Source organism: Lolium perenne, chromosome 4 (genome assembly GCF_019359855.2).
Source record: "Lolium perenne isolate Kyuss_39 chromosome 4, Kyuss_2.0, whole genome shotgun sequence".
NCBI lineage: Eukaryota > Viridiplantae > Streptophyta > Magnoliopsida > Poales > Poaceae > Lolium > Lolium perenne.
In genome coordinates this window covers 56,043,840-56,059,617 of record NC_067247.2, presented here as the reverse complement: position 1 = coordinate 56,059,617, position 15,778 = coordinate 56,043,840, and the positions used below count along the sequence as shown (strand labels likewise).

At 40.5% G+C, this 15,778-nt stretch overlaps 1 pseudogene; it reads left to right on the top strand.

Annotated features, from left to right (window-relative positions):
- The window catches only part of LOC127346807 (uncharacterized), a 76,939-nt pseudogene that overhangs the window by 6,834 nt on the left and 54,327 nt on the right, over positions 1 to 15,778 (top strand).

Sequence of the window (15,778 nt, the reverse complement as noted above, 5' to 3'; positions counted from 1 at the left end):
GAAGTCAGATATAACCCTGGATGAATTCAGAATTGATGATATTCCACAAGTGTCCTCTTAGGAGAATATTGTCCTTACCGCCCCATATACGGAAGATGGGATAAGGAAAGCAGTCTTCCAAATGGAACATAACAAGGCACCGGGACCTGATGGTTTTCTGGCCGAGTTCTATCAACATTCTGGGATACTACTAAAAAATATCTCCTAGAGATGTTTAAAGAGCTTCGCCTCGGGCAACTAGAATTGTTCCGTATTAACTTCACGGAAATCATTTTACTCCCAAAGGTTAATGATGTCGATCCTATTCAACAATTTAGACCAACCTATCCTCATAATGTTTGTTTTAAAATATTTAGCAAAGTTGCTACTATTAGACTAAGGGCTCCTTTGATTCATAGAATTGACATAGGAATATTCATAGAATTGACATAGGAATTATGTAGGATTAGAAATTTTCCTATAGGAATCTTGTAGTGCAAATCCTATAGGAAAAAACATTAACTCATACCTCATGGAAAAATTCCTTTGCAACAATCAAAGACACACCATATTCCTATAGGATTCAACTTGGCATGACATTCCAATCCTACACCTTTTCTATTCCTACACTTTTCATATTCCTTTGAATCAAAGGAGCCCTAAATTCGGTGGCTGATCATGTGGTGCGACCAACTCAAATTGTGTTCATGCAAGGTCGATACATCCTTGATGGTGTTGTGACCTTGCATGAGACACTACATGAGATGCATCGCAAAAAGTTGAATGGAGTTATCCTCAAGATGGGCTTTGAAAAAGCATATGATAAGGTTAAATGGTCTTTTCTTCACCAGTCACTTCGGATGAAAGGCTTTTCTCACGAATGACGCACATTAATTCATAACTTTATCTTTGGTGGAAGTGTTTCCATCAAAGTCAACGATGATATCGTTAAATACTTCCAATCAAAGAAAGGGTTGAGGCAAGACGATCCCATATCTCCAATGTTATTTAACATTGTGGCGTATATGCCGGACATTTTAATTGAGCGTGCTAAGGGAGATGGCTAGATTGAAGCAGTGGTACCCCATCTAGTTGACGGGGGACTGTCTATTCTGCAATATTCCGACGATACAATTCTTCTTATGGAGCTTGACCTGGAAAAAGCAACAAATCTGAAATTAATTTTATCAGCTTTCGAGCTAATGTCTGGTCTAAAGATTAATTTCCATAAGAGTGAATTGTTTTGTTTTGGTGACGCCCAAGACGAAGCCAACCAATATGCCGAGTTGTTCGGGTGTGGTTTGGGATCTTTTCCGATAAGCTACATGGGTATTCTGATTCACCATCAGAGAGTCACACTAGCCGAATGGAAAATAGTCGAGGAAAGATTGCAGAAAAGACTTAGTAGTCGGAAAGGAAAATTACTCTTTCTGGGTGGAAGATTAGTACTCATAAATTCAGTACTTACAAACATGGTACTGTATATGATCTTGTTCTTCCAGTTGCCCAAAGAAATTCTTCGCAGATTGGATTATCTTCGATCAAGATTCTTTTGGCAAAGAGATAGTGAAAGGAAAAAATATCGGTTGAAAAGATGGAATGTGGTATGCCGTTCTAAATATCAATGTGGACTTGGTATCCATGATCTGGAGATTAAGAACAAGGCCTTACTAGGTAAATGGTTGGCCAAGTTTTTAACTGAGGATGGTGCGTGGCAAAACTTGTTGAGGAGGAAGTATGTAGGCTCAAAAGAGATTTCTCGGATTTTTTGGAAACCGAGAGATTCACACTTTTTGGCTGGCATCATAACAACTAAGAAGCATTTCTTTCCATACGGGTCTTTTTTCATTAGGGATGGGTCGGAGATACGGTTCTAGGAGGATAATTGGTTGGGTGCAACCACTCTTGGGGAACAATATCCAACTTTGTATAGGATTGTACGTCATAAGGATGTCAACCTTCAGGGTGTGATGAAAACTTCTCCACCATATATGACGTTCAGACGTGATGTAGCCAGTCCCCGATTAACCTCTTGGAACGAATGGCTACAGAAATTAGCTTCAATCCAACTAGTTCAAGGGAAATATATATTCTGCTAGGAACTCACCAAGAATGGTATATTCTTGGTAAGTGATACGTCTCCGACGTATCGATAATTTCTTATGTTCCATGCCACATTATTGATGATATCTACATGTTTTATGCATACTTTATGTCATATTTATGCATTTTCCGGCACTAACCTATTAACGAGATGCCGAAGAGCCGATTCTTTGTTTTCTGCTGTTTTTGGTTTCAGAAATCCTAGTAAGGAAATATTCTCGGAATTGGACGAAATCAACGCCCAGGGGCCTATTTTTCCACGAAGCTTCCAGAAGACCGGAGGACTTACGAAGTGGGGCCACGAGGTGGCGCCACACTAGGGCGGCGCGGCCCAAGCCTTGGCCGCGCCGGCCTGTTGTGTGGGGCCCTCGTGTGGCCCCCTGACCTGCCCTTCCGCCTACATATAGTCTTCGTCGCGAAACCCCCAGTACCGAGAGCCACGATACGGAAAACCTTACTGAGACGCCGCCGCCGCCAATCCCATCTCGGGAATTCAGGATATCGCCTCCGGCACCCTGCCGGAGAGGGGAATCATCTCCCGGAGGACTCTTCACCGCCATGATCGCCTCCGGAGTGATGAGTGAGTAGTTCACCCCTGGACTATGGGTCCATAGCAGTAGCTAGATGGTCGTCTTCTCCTTATGTGCTTCATTGTCGGATCTTGTGAGCTGCCTAACATGATCAAGATCATCTATCTGTAATGCTATATGTTGTGTTTGTCGGGATCCGATGGATAGAGAATATTATGTTATGTTGATTATCAATCTATACCTATGTGTTGTTTATGATCTTGCATGCTCTCTGTTATTAGTAGAGGCTCTGGCCAAGTTTTTACTCTTAACTCCAAGAGGGAGTATTTATGCTCGATAGTGGGTTCATGCCTCCATTAAATGGGGACGGTGTGATGAAAGTTCTAAGGTTGTGGATGTGTTGTTGCCACTAGGGATAAAACATTGATGCTATGTCCGAGGATGTAGTTATTGATTACATTACGCACCATACTTAATGCAATTGTCTGTTGTTTGCAACTTAATACTGGAAGGGGTTCGGATGATAACCTGAAGGTGGACTTTTTAGGCATAGATGCATGCTGGATAGCGGTCTATGTACTTTGTCGTAATGCCCAATTAAATCTCACTATACTCATCATATCATGTATGTGCATGGTCATGCCCTCTCTATTTGTCAATTGCCCGACTGTAATTTGTTCACCCAACATGCTATTTATCTTATGGGAGAGACACCTCTAGTGAACTATGGACCCCGGTCCTATTCTTTTACATTGAATACAATCAGCTGCAATACTTGTTCTTTACTGTTCTTCGCAAATAATCATCATCCACACTATACATCTAATCCTTTGTTACAGCAAGCCGGTGAGATTGACAACCTCACTGTTTCGTTGGGGCAAAGTACTTTGGTTGTGTTGTGCAGGTTCCACGTTGGCGCCGGAATCCCTGGTGTTGCGCCGCACTACACTCCGCCACCAACAACCTTCAACGTGCTTCTTGGATCCTACTGGTTCGATAAACCTTGGTTTCTTACTGAGGGAAAACTTGCTACTGTGCGCATCATACCTTCCTCTTGGGGTTCCCAACGAACGTGTGTATTACACGCCATCAAGCTCTTTTTCTAGCGCCGTTGCCGGGGAGATCAAGACACGCTGCAAGGGGAGTCTCCACAATCCAATCTCTTTACTTTGTTTTTGTCTTGCTTCATTTTATTTACTTTCTTGTTTGCTGTATTATATCAAAACACAAAAAATTAGTTGCTAGTTTTACTTTATTTACTGTCTTGTTCTCTATATCAAAAACACAAAAAAAAATTAGTTACTTGCATTTATTTTATCTAGTTTGCTTTATTTACTACTGTTAAAAATGAGTAATCCGGAAGTTGAAGTTCGTTCCTTTAAGCAACAAGGGGGAGAAAGTTTTAAAGATGTTTGGTATAGAATTAGCGATGCTCATCATAGGTGCATTAAGAAACACTCCACTATTATACTACTTAGGAACTTTTATGTTGGAATCTCTAGCTGGAATAGGTATGTTCTTGATACGCTTGCGGGAGGAAATTTTCTAGGCACTCCGACCGTAGAAGCTAGTTGCATTATTGAGAGTCTAGTTGGAATACCACCTGTTAATGAAACTAAAATTGAAATCTCTCTTGAAAATGTCATGAAAAAGTTGGAGGGCATAGAGAAAGATCTTCCAAGTATTGAGACTAAATTGGGAATATTACTTAATAGCACTGATAAACTTGATAAATCTCTAGGTGGAATTAATGAAAAAATTGCTGTTTTAGAAACTTGTGCTACTCATGATAATCGAACCCATAGGATTAGTGAACTTGAAGAAGCTATGGGAACCTTGGGTTCAACTTTTTCTTCTCTTAAGTTCAAGGAGAAAGTTTATGTGGGTAAGGAGCAAAAGTTTATGTATGTCTCTAAAGTGCCTAAACCAAAAAATATTATTATTATAGGTCTAAAATTGACAAAGCCTTTAGTACCACTACGGATGGGGGAGCTTATGATGTTGATGCTTCATCTCTTGATAACACTTGATATACACTTTCTGCGTCTAGCTGAAAGGCGTTAAAGAAAAGCGCTTATGGGAGACAACCCATGTTTTTACTACAGTACTTTATTTTATATTTGAGTCTTGGAAGTTGTTTACTACTGTAGCAACCTCTCCTTATCTTAGTTTTGTGCATTGTTGTGCCAAGTAAAGTCGTTGATAGTAAGGTTCATACTAGATTTGGATTACTGCGTAGAAACAGATTTCTTTGCTGTCACGAATCTGGGCCTAATTCTCTGTAGATAACTCAGAAAATTATGCCAATTTACGTGAGTGATCCTCAGATATGTACGCAACTTTCATTCAATTTGGGCATTTTCATCTGAGCAAGTCTGGTGCCACTTTAAAATTCGTCTTTACGAACTGTTCTGTTTTGACAGATTCTGCCTTTTATTTCGCATTGCCTCTTTTGCTATGTTGGATGAATTTCTTTGTTCCATTAATGTCCAGTAGCTTTGTATAATGTCCAGAAGTGTTAAGAATGATTATGTCACCTCTGAACATGTAAATTTTTATTGTGCACTAACCCTCTAATGAGTTGTTTCGAGTTTGGTGTGGAGGAAGTTTTCAAGGATCAAGAGAGGGAGATGATACAATATGATCAAGGAGAGTGAAAGCTCTAAGCTTGGGGATGCCCCGGTGGTTCACCCCTGCATATTTTAAGAAGACTCAAGCGTCTAAGCTTGGGGATGCCAAGGCATCCCCTTCTTCATCGACAACATTATCAGGTTCCTCCCCTGAAACTATATTTTTATTCCATCACATCTTATGTGCTTTGCTTGGAGCGTCGGTTTGTTTTTGTTTTTGTTTTTGTTTGAATAAAATGGATCCTAGCATTCATTGTGTGGGAGAGAGACACGCTCCGCTGTTGCATATGGACAATATGTCCTTAGGCTTTACTCATAGTATTCATGGCGAAGGTTGAATCTTCTTCGTTAAATTGTTATATGGTTGGAATCGGGAAATGCTACATGTAGTAATTCTAAAATGTCTTGAATAATTTGATACTTGGCAATTGTTGTGCTCATGTTTAAGCTCTTGCATCATATACTTTGCACCTATTAATGAAGAAATACATAGAGCTTGCTAAAATTTGGTTTGCATAATTGGTCTCTCTAAAGTCTAGATAATTTCTAGTATTGAGTTTTGAACAACAAGGAAGACGGTGTAGAGTCTTATAATGTTTACAATATGTATTTTATGTAAGTTTTGCTGCACCGGTTCATCCTTGTGTTTGTTTCAAATAACTTTGCTAGCCTAAACCTTGTATCGAGAGGGAATACTTCTCATGCATCCAAAATCCTTGAGCCAATCACTATGTCATTTGTGTCCACCATACCTACCTACTACATGGTATTTCTCCGCCATTCCAAAGTAAATTGCTTGAGTGCTACCTTTAAAATTTCCATTCTTTACCTTTGCAATATATAGCTCATGGGACAAATAGCTTAAAAACTATTGTGGTATGGAATATGTACTTATGCACTTTATCTCTTATTAAGTTGTTTGTTGTGCGATAACCATGTTCCTGGGGACGCCATCAACTACTCTTTGTTGAATATCATGTGAGTTGCTATGCATGTCCGTCTTGTCTGAAGTAAGGGAGATTTACCACTCATTTAATGGTTAGAGCATGCATAATGTTAGAGAAGAACATTGGGCCGCTAACTAAAGCCATGAATCATGGTGGAAGTTTCAGTTTTGGACATACATCCTCAATCTCATATGAGAACATTAATTGTTGCTACATGCTTATGCATTAAAGAGGAGTCCATTATCTGTTGTCTATGTTGTCCCGGTATGGATGTCTAAGTTGAGAATAATCAAAAGCGAGAAATCCAAATGCGAGCTTTCTCCTTAGACCTTTGTACAGGCGGCATAGAGGTACCCCTTTGTGACACTTGGTTAAAACATGTGTATTGCGATGATAATCCCGGTAATCCAAGCTAATTAGGACAAGGTGTGGGCACTATTAGTACACTATGCATGAGGCTTGCAATTTGTAAGATATAATTTACATAACACATATGCTTTATTACTACCGTTGACAAAATTGTTTCTTGTTTTCAAAACCAAAGCTCTAGCACAAATATAGCAATCAATGCTTCCCTCTGCGAAGGGTCTTTCTTTTAATTTTATGTTGAGTCAGTTCACCTATCTCTTTCCACCTCAAGAAGCAAACACTTGTGTGAACTGTGCATTGATTCCTACATACTTGCATATTGCACTTGTTATATTACTTTACATTGACAATATCCATGAGATATACATGTTATAAGTTGAAAGCAACCGCTGAAACTCAATCTTCCTTTGTGTCGCTTCAATACCTTTACTTTGATTTATTGCTTTATGAGTTAACTCTTATGCAAGACTTATTGATGCTTGTCTTGAAAGTATTATTCATGAAAAGTCTTTGCTTTGTGATTCATTTGTTTACTCATGTCATTACCATTGTTTTGATCGCTGCATTCATTACATATGCTTACAATAGTATGATCAAGGTTATGATGGCATGTCACTCCAGAAATTATCTTTGTTATCGTTTACCTGCTCGGGACGAGCAGGAACTAAGCTTGGGGATGCTGATACGTCTTCGACGTATCGATAATTTCTTATGTTCCATGCCACATTATTGATGATATCTACATGTTTTATGCATACTTTATGTCATATTTATGCATTTTCCGGCACTAACCTATTAACGAGATGCCGAAGAGCCAGTTGCTATTTTCTGCTGTTTTTGGTTTCAGAAATCCTAGTAAGGAAATATTCTCAGAATTAGACGAAATCAACGCCCAGGGGCCTATTTTTCCATGAAGCTTCCAGAAGACCGGAGGACTTACGAAGTGGGGCCACGAGGTGGCGCCACACTAGGGCGGCACGGCCCAAGCCTTGGCCGCGCCGGCCTGTTGTGTGGGGCCCTCGTGTGGCCCCCTGACCTGCCCTTCCGCCTACATATAGTCTTCGTCGCGAAACCCCCCGTACCGAGAGCCACAATACGGAAAACCTTACTGAGACGCCGCCGCCGCCAATCCCATCTCAGGGGATTCAGGAGATCGCCTCCGGCACCCTGCCGGAGAGGGGAATCATCTCCCGGAGGACTCTTCACCGCCATGATCGCCTCCGGAGTGATGAGTGAGTAGTTCACCCCTGGACTATGGGTCCATAGCAGTAGCTAGATGGTCGTCTTCTCCTTATGTGCTTCATTGTCGGATCTTGTGAGCTGCCTAACATGATCAAGATCATCTATCTGTAATGCTATATGTTGTGTTTGTCGGGATCCGATGGATAGAGAATATTATGTTATGTTGATTATCAATCTATACCTATGTGTTGTTTATGATCTTGCATGCTCTCCGTTATTAGTAGAGGCTCTGGCCAAGTTTTTACTCTTAACTCCAAGAGGGAGTATTTATGCTCGATAGTGGGTTCATGCCTCCATTAAATGCAGGACAAGGATGAGAAAGTTCTAAGGTTCTGGATGTGCTGTTGCCACTAGGGATAAAACATTGATGCTATGTCCGAGGATGTAGTTATTGATTACATTACGCACCATACTTAATGCAATTGTCTGTTGTTTGCAACTTAATACTGGAAGGGGTTCGGATGATAACCTGAAGGTGAACTTTTTAGGCATAGATGCATGCTGGATAGCGGTCTATGTACTTTGTCGTAATGCCCAATTAAATCTCACTATACTCATCATATCATGTATGTGCATGGTCATGCCCTCTCTATTTGTCAATTGCCCGACTGTAATTTGTTCACCCAACATGCTATTTATCTTATGGGAGAGACACCTCTAGTAAACTGTGGACCCCGGTCCTATTCTTTTACATTGAATACAATCAGCTGCAATACTTGTTCTTTACTGTTCTTCGCAAACAATCATCATCCACACTATACATCTAATCCTTTGTTACAGCAAGCCGGTGAGATTGACAACCTCACTGTTTCGTTGGGGCAAAGTACTTTGGTTGTGTTGTGCAGGTTCCACGTTGGCGCCGGAATCCCTGGTGTTGCGCCGCACTACACTCCGCCACCAACAACCTTCAACGTGCTTCTTGGCTCCTACTGGTTCGATAAACCTTGGTTTCTTACTGAGGGAAAACTTGCTGCTGTGCGTATCATACCTTCCTCTTGGGGTTCCCAACGAACGTGTGTATTACACGCCATCAGTAAGATCCATGTGCGAGTTATTAATAGAACCTATCCAACCGGTTTATAACAATAAAACCATTTGGAAACTAAGGATACCACTGAAAACAAAGTTATTTGCTTGGTACCTACGTCGCGGTGTTATCCTCACCAAAGATAACCTTGCAAAACATAATTAGGATGGTTGTAAGAAATGTATTCTCTGTCACGAAGACGAGATAATAAAATATCTCTTCTTCCAGTGTCGGTTCGCTAAAGCTATATGGTCAATCATTCAAATAGGATCTAGCTTACCCACCTCGAGGCATTGCAAATATTTTTGGCAATTGGCTAAATGGGTAGAGGTTAGGTTTATGAATCTTATCAGGGTGGGAGCGATCGCTGTTATTTTTTCACTGTGACTATATAGAAATGACAGGTTTTTAATGACAAAAATTCTTCTCTTATTGAGGTAATTTACCGGTCTACGGCTACGCTATGTTCATGGCCGTCGCTTCAGCGCATGGAGGAACACAACCAATTTACGGAGGTGTCTATACGATTGGAGAATTCGGCCAAGAAGCTTATTATCCAACATGGGTGGCTGCATTATGAGGATAGCGGCTCCTACACCATGATAGGATTTTTGTTTCATGTTACCTTTTTATTGTGAACATTGTGTTGTAACCTTCTTGAATGGTTGTGTGCATCCTAACTATGCAGAGGCCGGGTGTATTACGTCAAACCTTTTGAGTAATGAAACGCCCTTTTTCAAAAAATACATGTGAAAAATGAGTATATTTTTAACCAAATGATCACTAGAATGTTGTACTCAATAGACTGATTCCTTTCAGCAAAGTCAAAAGAACCACTTTTGTTTATTTAGAAGTATATTTGAGAAGCATAAGCATGTCTCATATTTGGGCAAACCCAGGCTCATATTTTTTTCGAAACGGAGACAACGTCCCAACCCCTGCTTCGATTGATGTATAAGGCTCTTTATTTCCTTATTTAATGAATTCAAGTCTTACAAAAGATTACATCATGGTTTATACATGGTCGATACATGTACCAACCATCTAAAAAAAGGAAAGCATGAAATGACCTTGCATCAACATGTTATCCTATGATCAAAACGCCAGCTGCACTGGCTATATATATCTTGAGCAACCATCTCCGGCCGGTTGCACCCAGTAACCAAATCCTCTCACTTCTCCTTTGGTTATAGGTAGAACCACATACGGATTCACCAAAGAAATAACCTGCATAAAGAAGTAGATTTTGCCTTGTTAAAGATATAATCATTTCACACATTCTAGAGTGGCCAAAGTAAAGCACAAACGCCAACTTGAATTTGTGCTTTCTATTTTTTAATAACCCCTGCTAACCAGTTTCCAAATAAGTTATTGATATTTTTTAATAGCCCGGGCTCATATTTATTTAGAAGTAAATTCAAATGTTACCGTTACTATGTGAGAGCACGCAAATTAAAATGCTCATATTGTCATTGGAATTAGTCCCTCCTCATCCTTGTTTGCCTCTTCAGTCAAAATCAAATCATGGATAATCTAAATGTTGCCCCTCCAGTAGGAAACTTTATTTGGGCATTCCGCATGAAGTCTCACCAATCATTATCGCATCAACTGAATTCTCGCGAAGAGATATGTTTATATCTCAGCAGACTCAATTGTAAAGGCAGTGGCGAACCCACAAAAATATCCCATGGTGGGCACACACCTCTAATTCCTATTTTTTCTGCTCATATGTGATAAAAAAATTGCTCAAATAACAAAATATAAAACGTTTTCTAAAAATTCAGGGTGGACCATGGCCCACCTGACCACCCTTCTGCGTACGCCCCCGTGTAAAGGTACTATGCATAAATCTAGTCTATTTACTCGAGCCTATTACTGAACTTATGGAAAAGCAGTCATTGATACCATTAAGACTTTATGCCAAACGATAGTTCTATCATCATACACCTTGTTTGCTCTCTCCCTTTTTCTAACCTGTGATAGTGAGAAATACTTGAAGAATTACCAGCCTTTACTTTGCATGACATGAGTTTAACTGAAAATGAGCACCTCAACCCCCTTACCACTGCTTTGAATCAGTAAAGCAAAAATACAGAACTGCATACTGTTCTTTGATGAATTGGGCATAGGTCATGAGAAGCTTTTGAGCATGCATATCGAATTCAGAAGATAATAGCATAACCATTTGTTATACCTAACTACCGAAGTAAGCATTTTCTCAGTATCTTCGGATGAACTTACATGAACATCACTCGCCTATCAGGGAAGAATTGAAGATCTTGTTCGCGTTGATTTAGGCAGTTATGCCATCGGTGCTGCTGAAGACTGTAGCAAGCGCCTTGGTGTAATTGCTTCCTTAGTAATAATAAAACGCCCATTATCTAAAAAAAAAGCAATCGCCTTGGTGATTACATCAGTACGGATGTTCTGAATGCTGTTCAAAGAACAGCTCAAAAAGGTTTTGTATATGCTGGACCTTTTGACAAGGACGGGTGCTTACTTGATTTTGATGTGCTGATTGTGGATCCACGTAATCTGAAAAGGAATCTCATTGACTCTATCATGTTCTGGGCCAGGGCTGTCAACCTAGCAAATTCAAGGTCAGTGACTTGGTTGTGTTCTGGGGAAAAATTCCATCATCGGCATATATTATACAGTAAATCATACTAATTCACCTAATGTATATTATAGCACATCTTCGGTCCTATCAGACATCCATTTTCAGGGGGCTATGACTCTGGCCTTCTATGAAGATTATTTAAGAGCATCTCCAGTCGCGTCCCCCAAACTGTCTCCCCGAACAAAAAAACATTCCTAGCCGCGTCCCCCAAAGTCTTTTTTTTGTCCGGTGCGGTTCGATACGGTGTCCGGCACCCCGAGCCTGTCCCCGCTACACAGGGGATGCTCCGGGGACGCCAGACACACCGAAAAGCGAAGCGAAGCGACGCGGGCCCGACGTGTCAGCGGCACAGAAAAAATTCGTCCACCGCTCCCGCCTAATCGCGCCTCTCCCGCCACATCGCTCCTCTCCCGCCGCACATTTCTGCCATCCCAACACATTTGACCTATTGATACGTCTCCGACGTATCGATAATTTCTTATGTTCCATGCTACATTATTGATGTTACCTACATATTTTATGCACACTTTATGTCATATTCGTGCATTTTCTGGAACTAACCTATTAACAAGATGCCGAAGTGCCAGTTCCTGTTTTCTGCTGTTTTTGGTTTCAGAAATCCTAGTAACGAAATATTCTCGGAATCGGACGAAATCAACGCCCAAGTTCCTATTTTACCCGGAAGCATCCAGAACACACGAGAACCGCCAGAGAAGGGGGACAGGGCCACCAAACCACACCCCGGCGCGGCCAGGGGGGGGGGGCGCCCCCCTATGGTTTGGGCAGCCCGTGGCCCCTCCGACTCCGACTCTTCACCTATTTAAGCCGTCGTGACCTAAAACCTCGACACCAATTGACGAAACTCCAGAAAGACTCCAGGGGCGCCGCCGCCATCGCGAAACTCCAATTCGGGGGACAGAACTCTGTTTCGGCACCCTGCCGGGACGGGGAATTGCCCCCGGAGCCATCTCCACCGCCGTCTTCACCGCCATCTTCACCGCCATCGCTGCCTCCATGATGAGGAGGGAGTAATCCACCCCCGAGGCTGAGGGCTCCGCTGTAGCTATGTGGTTAATCTCTCTCCTATGTACCTCAATACAATGATCTCATGAGCTGCTTTACATGATTGAGATTCATATGAGTTTTGTATCACTACTATCTATGTGCTACTCTAGCAAAGTTATTAAAGTAGTTCTATTCCTCCTGCACGTGTGTAAAGGTGACAGTGTGTGCACCGTGTTAGTACTTGGTTTATGCTATGATCATGATCTCTTGTAGATTGCGAAGTTAACTATTGCTATGATAATATTGATGTGATCTATTCCTCCTACATATGCATGAAGGTGACAGTGTGCATGCTATGTTAGTACTTGGTTTAGTCTTTTGATCTATCTTACACTAAAGGTTACTAAAATATGAGCATTATTGTGGAGCTTGTTAACTCCGGCATTGAGGGTTCGTGTAATCCTACGCAATGTGTTCATCATCCAACAAAAGTGTAGAGTATGCATTTATCTATTCTGTTATGTGATCAATGTTGAGAGTGTCCACTAGTGAAAGTGTAATCCCTAGGCCTTGTTCCTAAATACTGCTATCGCTGCTTGTTTACTGTTTTACTGCGTTACTACTGCTGCAATACTACCACCATCAACTACATGCCAGCAAGCTATTTTCTGGCACCGTTGCTACTGCTCATACTTATTTATACCACCTGTATTTCACTATCTCTTCGCCGAACTAGTGCACCTACTAGGTGTGTTGGGGACACAAGAGACTTCTTGCTTTGTGGTTGCAGGGTTGCATGAGAGGGATATCTTTGACCTCTTCCTCCCTGAGTTCGATAAACCTTGGGTGATCCACTTAAGGGAAAACTTGCTGCTGTTCTACAAACCTCTGCTCTTGGAGGCCCAACACTGTCTACAGGAAAGGAGGGGGAACGTAGACATCAAGCTATTTTTCTGGCGCCATTGCCGGGGAGGAAAGGTAAAAGGTACTCACACTCCGGATCTCGGCTACCAAGCTATTTTCCGCATTGTAAGTACTCAAAGCTATTTCCTTTAGATCCTGCAATTGCATCTTTTTGTTTCTTGTTTACACTAGTTTGGCATAATGGACAAGAATGATCTTCTTATTCTATTTCCTGATTTAAAACATGGATTGTTTGATGCGAAAATTAAAAAACCTATGGAATCTTATTTGCATGCTGGTCGTAATATTAGTATGAACGCTTTAAACACCATTGTTGATAATAATATAGAAAGTTCTAAGCTTGGGGAAGCTGGTTTTCATGATCTTTTTAGTCCCCCAAGCATTGAGGAGAAAATTTTCTTTGATGATACTTTGCCTCCCATATATGATGATTATAATGATACTGGTCTTTTAGTGCCGCCTACTATGGAGAGTAATTTTTATGATGATAATACTATGCCTCCTACACTTGATGAGAATAATAATGATAGCTACTTTGTCGAATTTGCTCCCACTACAACTAATAAAATTGATTATGCTTATGTGGAGAGTAATAATTTTATGCATGAGACTCATGATAAGAATGCTTTATGTGATAGTTATATTGTTGAGTTTGCTCATGTTGCTACTGAAAGTTATTATGAGAGAGGAAAATATGGTTGTAGAAATTTTCATGTTACTAAAACACCTCTGTATGTGCTGAAATTTTTGAAGCTATACTTGTTTTATCTTTCTATGCTTGTTGCATTATGCTTCTTGAACTTGTTTATTTACAAGATTCCTTTTCATAGGAAGCATGTTAGGCTTAAATGTGTTTTGAATTTGCCTCTTGATGCTCTCTTTTGCTCCAAATACAATTTCTTGCGAGTGCATCATTAAAACTGCTGAGCCCATCTTAATGGCTATAAAGAAAGCAACTTCTTGGGAGATAACCCATGTGTTATTTTGCTACAGTACTTTGTTTTATATTTGTGTCTTGGAAGTTGTTTACTACTGTAGCAACCTCTCCTTATCTTAGTTTTGTGTTTTGTTGTGCCAAGTGAAGCCTCTAATCGAAGGTTGATACTAGATTTGGATTTCTGCGCAGAAACAGATTTCTATCTGTCACGAATCTGGGATTTTCTCTCCGTAGAAAAATCATAAAAATATGCAAATTTACGTGCGTGTTCCTCAGATATGTAAGCAACTTTCATTAGTTTTGAGTTTTCTGATCTGAGCAACGGAAGTATTTATTATAAATTCGTCTTTACGGACTGTTCTGTTTTGACAGATTCTGCCTTTTATTTCGCATTGCTTCTTTCGCTATGTGGGATGGATTTCTTTGTTCCATTAAACTCCAGTAGCTTTGAGCAATGTCCAGAAGTGTTAAGAACGATTGTGTCACCTCTGAACATGTGAGTTTTTGATTATGTACTAACCCCTCTAATGAAGATTATGAGAAGTTTGGTGTGAAGGAAGTTTTCAAGGGTCAAGAGAGGAGGATGATATACTATGATCAAGAAGAGTGAAAGCTCTAAGCTTGGGGATGCCCCGGTGGTTCATCCCTGCATATTTCAAGAAGACTCAAGCGTCTAAGCTTGGGGATGCCCAAGGCATCCCCTTCTTCATCGACAAATTATCAGGTTCCTTCTCTTGAAACTATATTTTATTCGGTCACATCTTATGTGCTTTACTTGGAGCATCTGTATGTTTTTGTTTTTGTTTGTGTTTGAATAAATTGGATTACATCATGCTTGTGTGGGAGAGAGACACGCTCCGCTGTTGCATATGAACACATGTGTTCTTAGCTTTTAGTATTCATGGCGAAGTTTCCTCTTCGTTAAATTGTTATATGGTTGGAATTGGAAAATGATACATGTAGTAATTGCTATAAATGTCTTGGATAACTTGATACTTGGCAATTGTTGTGCTCTTGTTTAAGCTCTTGCATCATATACTTTGCACCTATTAGTGAAGAAATACATAGAGCTTGTTAAAATTTGGTTTGCATGAGTGGTTTCTCTAGAGTCTAGATATTTTCCAGTGAGGTGTTTGAACAACAAGGAAGACGATGTATAGTCTTATAATGCTTGTAATATGTCTTTTATGTGAGTTTTGCTGTACTAGTTCGTGCTTGTGTTTGCTTCAAACAACCTTGCTAGCCTAAACCTTGTATCGAGAGGGAATACTTCTCATGCATCCAAATCCTTGAGCCAAACAACACTATGCCATTTGTGTCCACCATACCTACCTACTACATGGTATTTCCTGCCATTCCAAAGTAAATTGCTTGAGTGCTACCTTTAAAATTCCATCATTCACCTTTGCAATATATAGCTCATGGGACAAATAGCTTAAAAACTATTGTGGTATTGAATATGTAC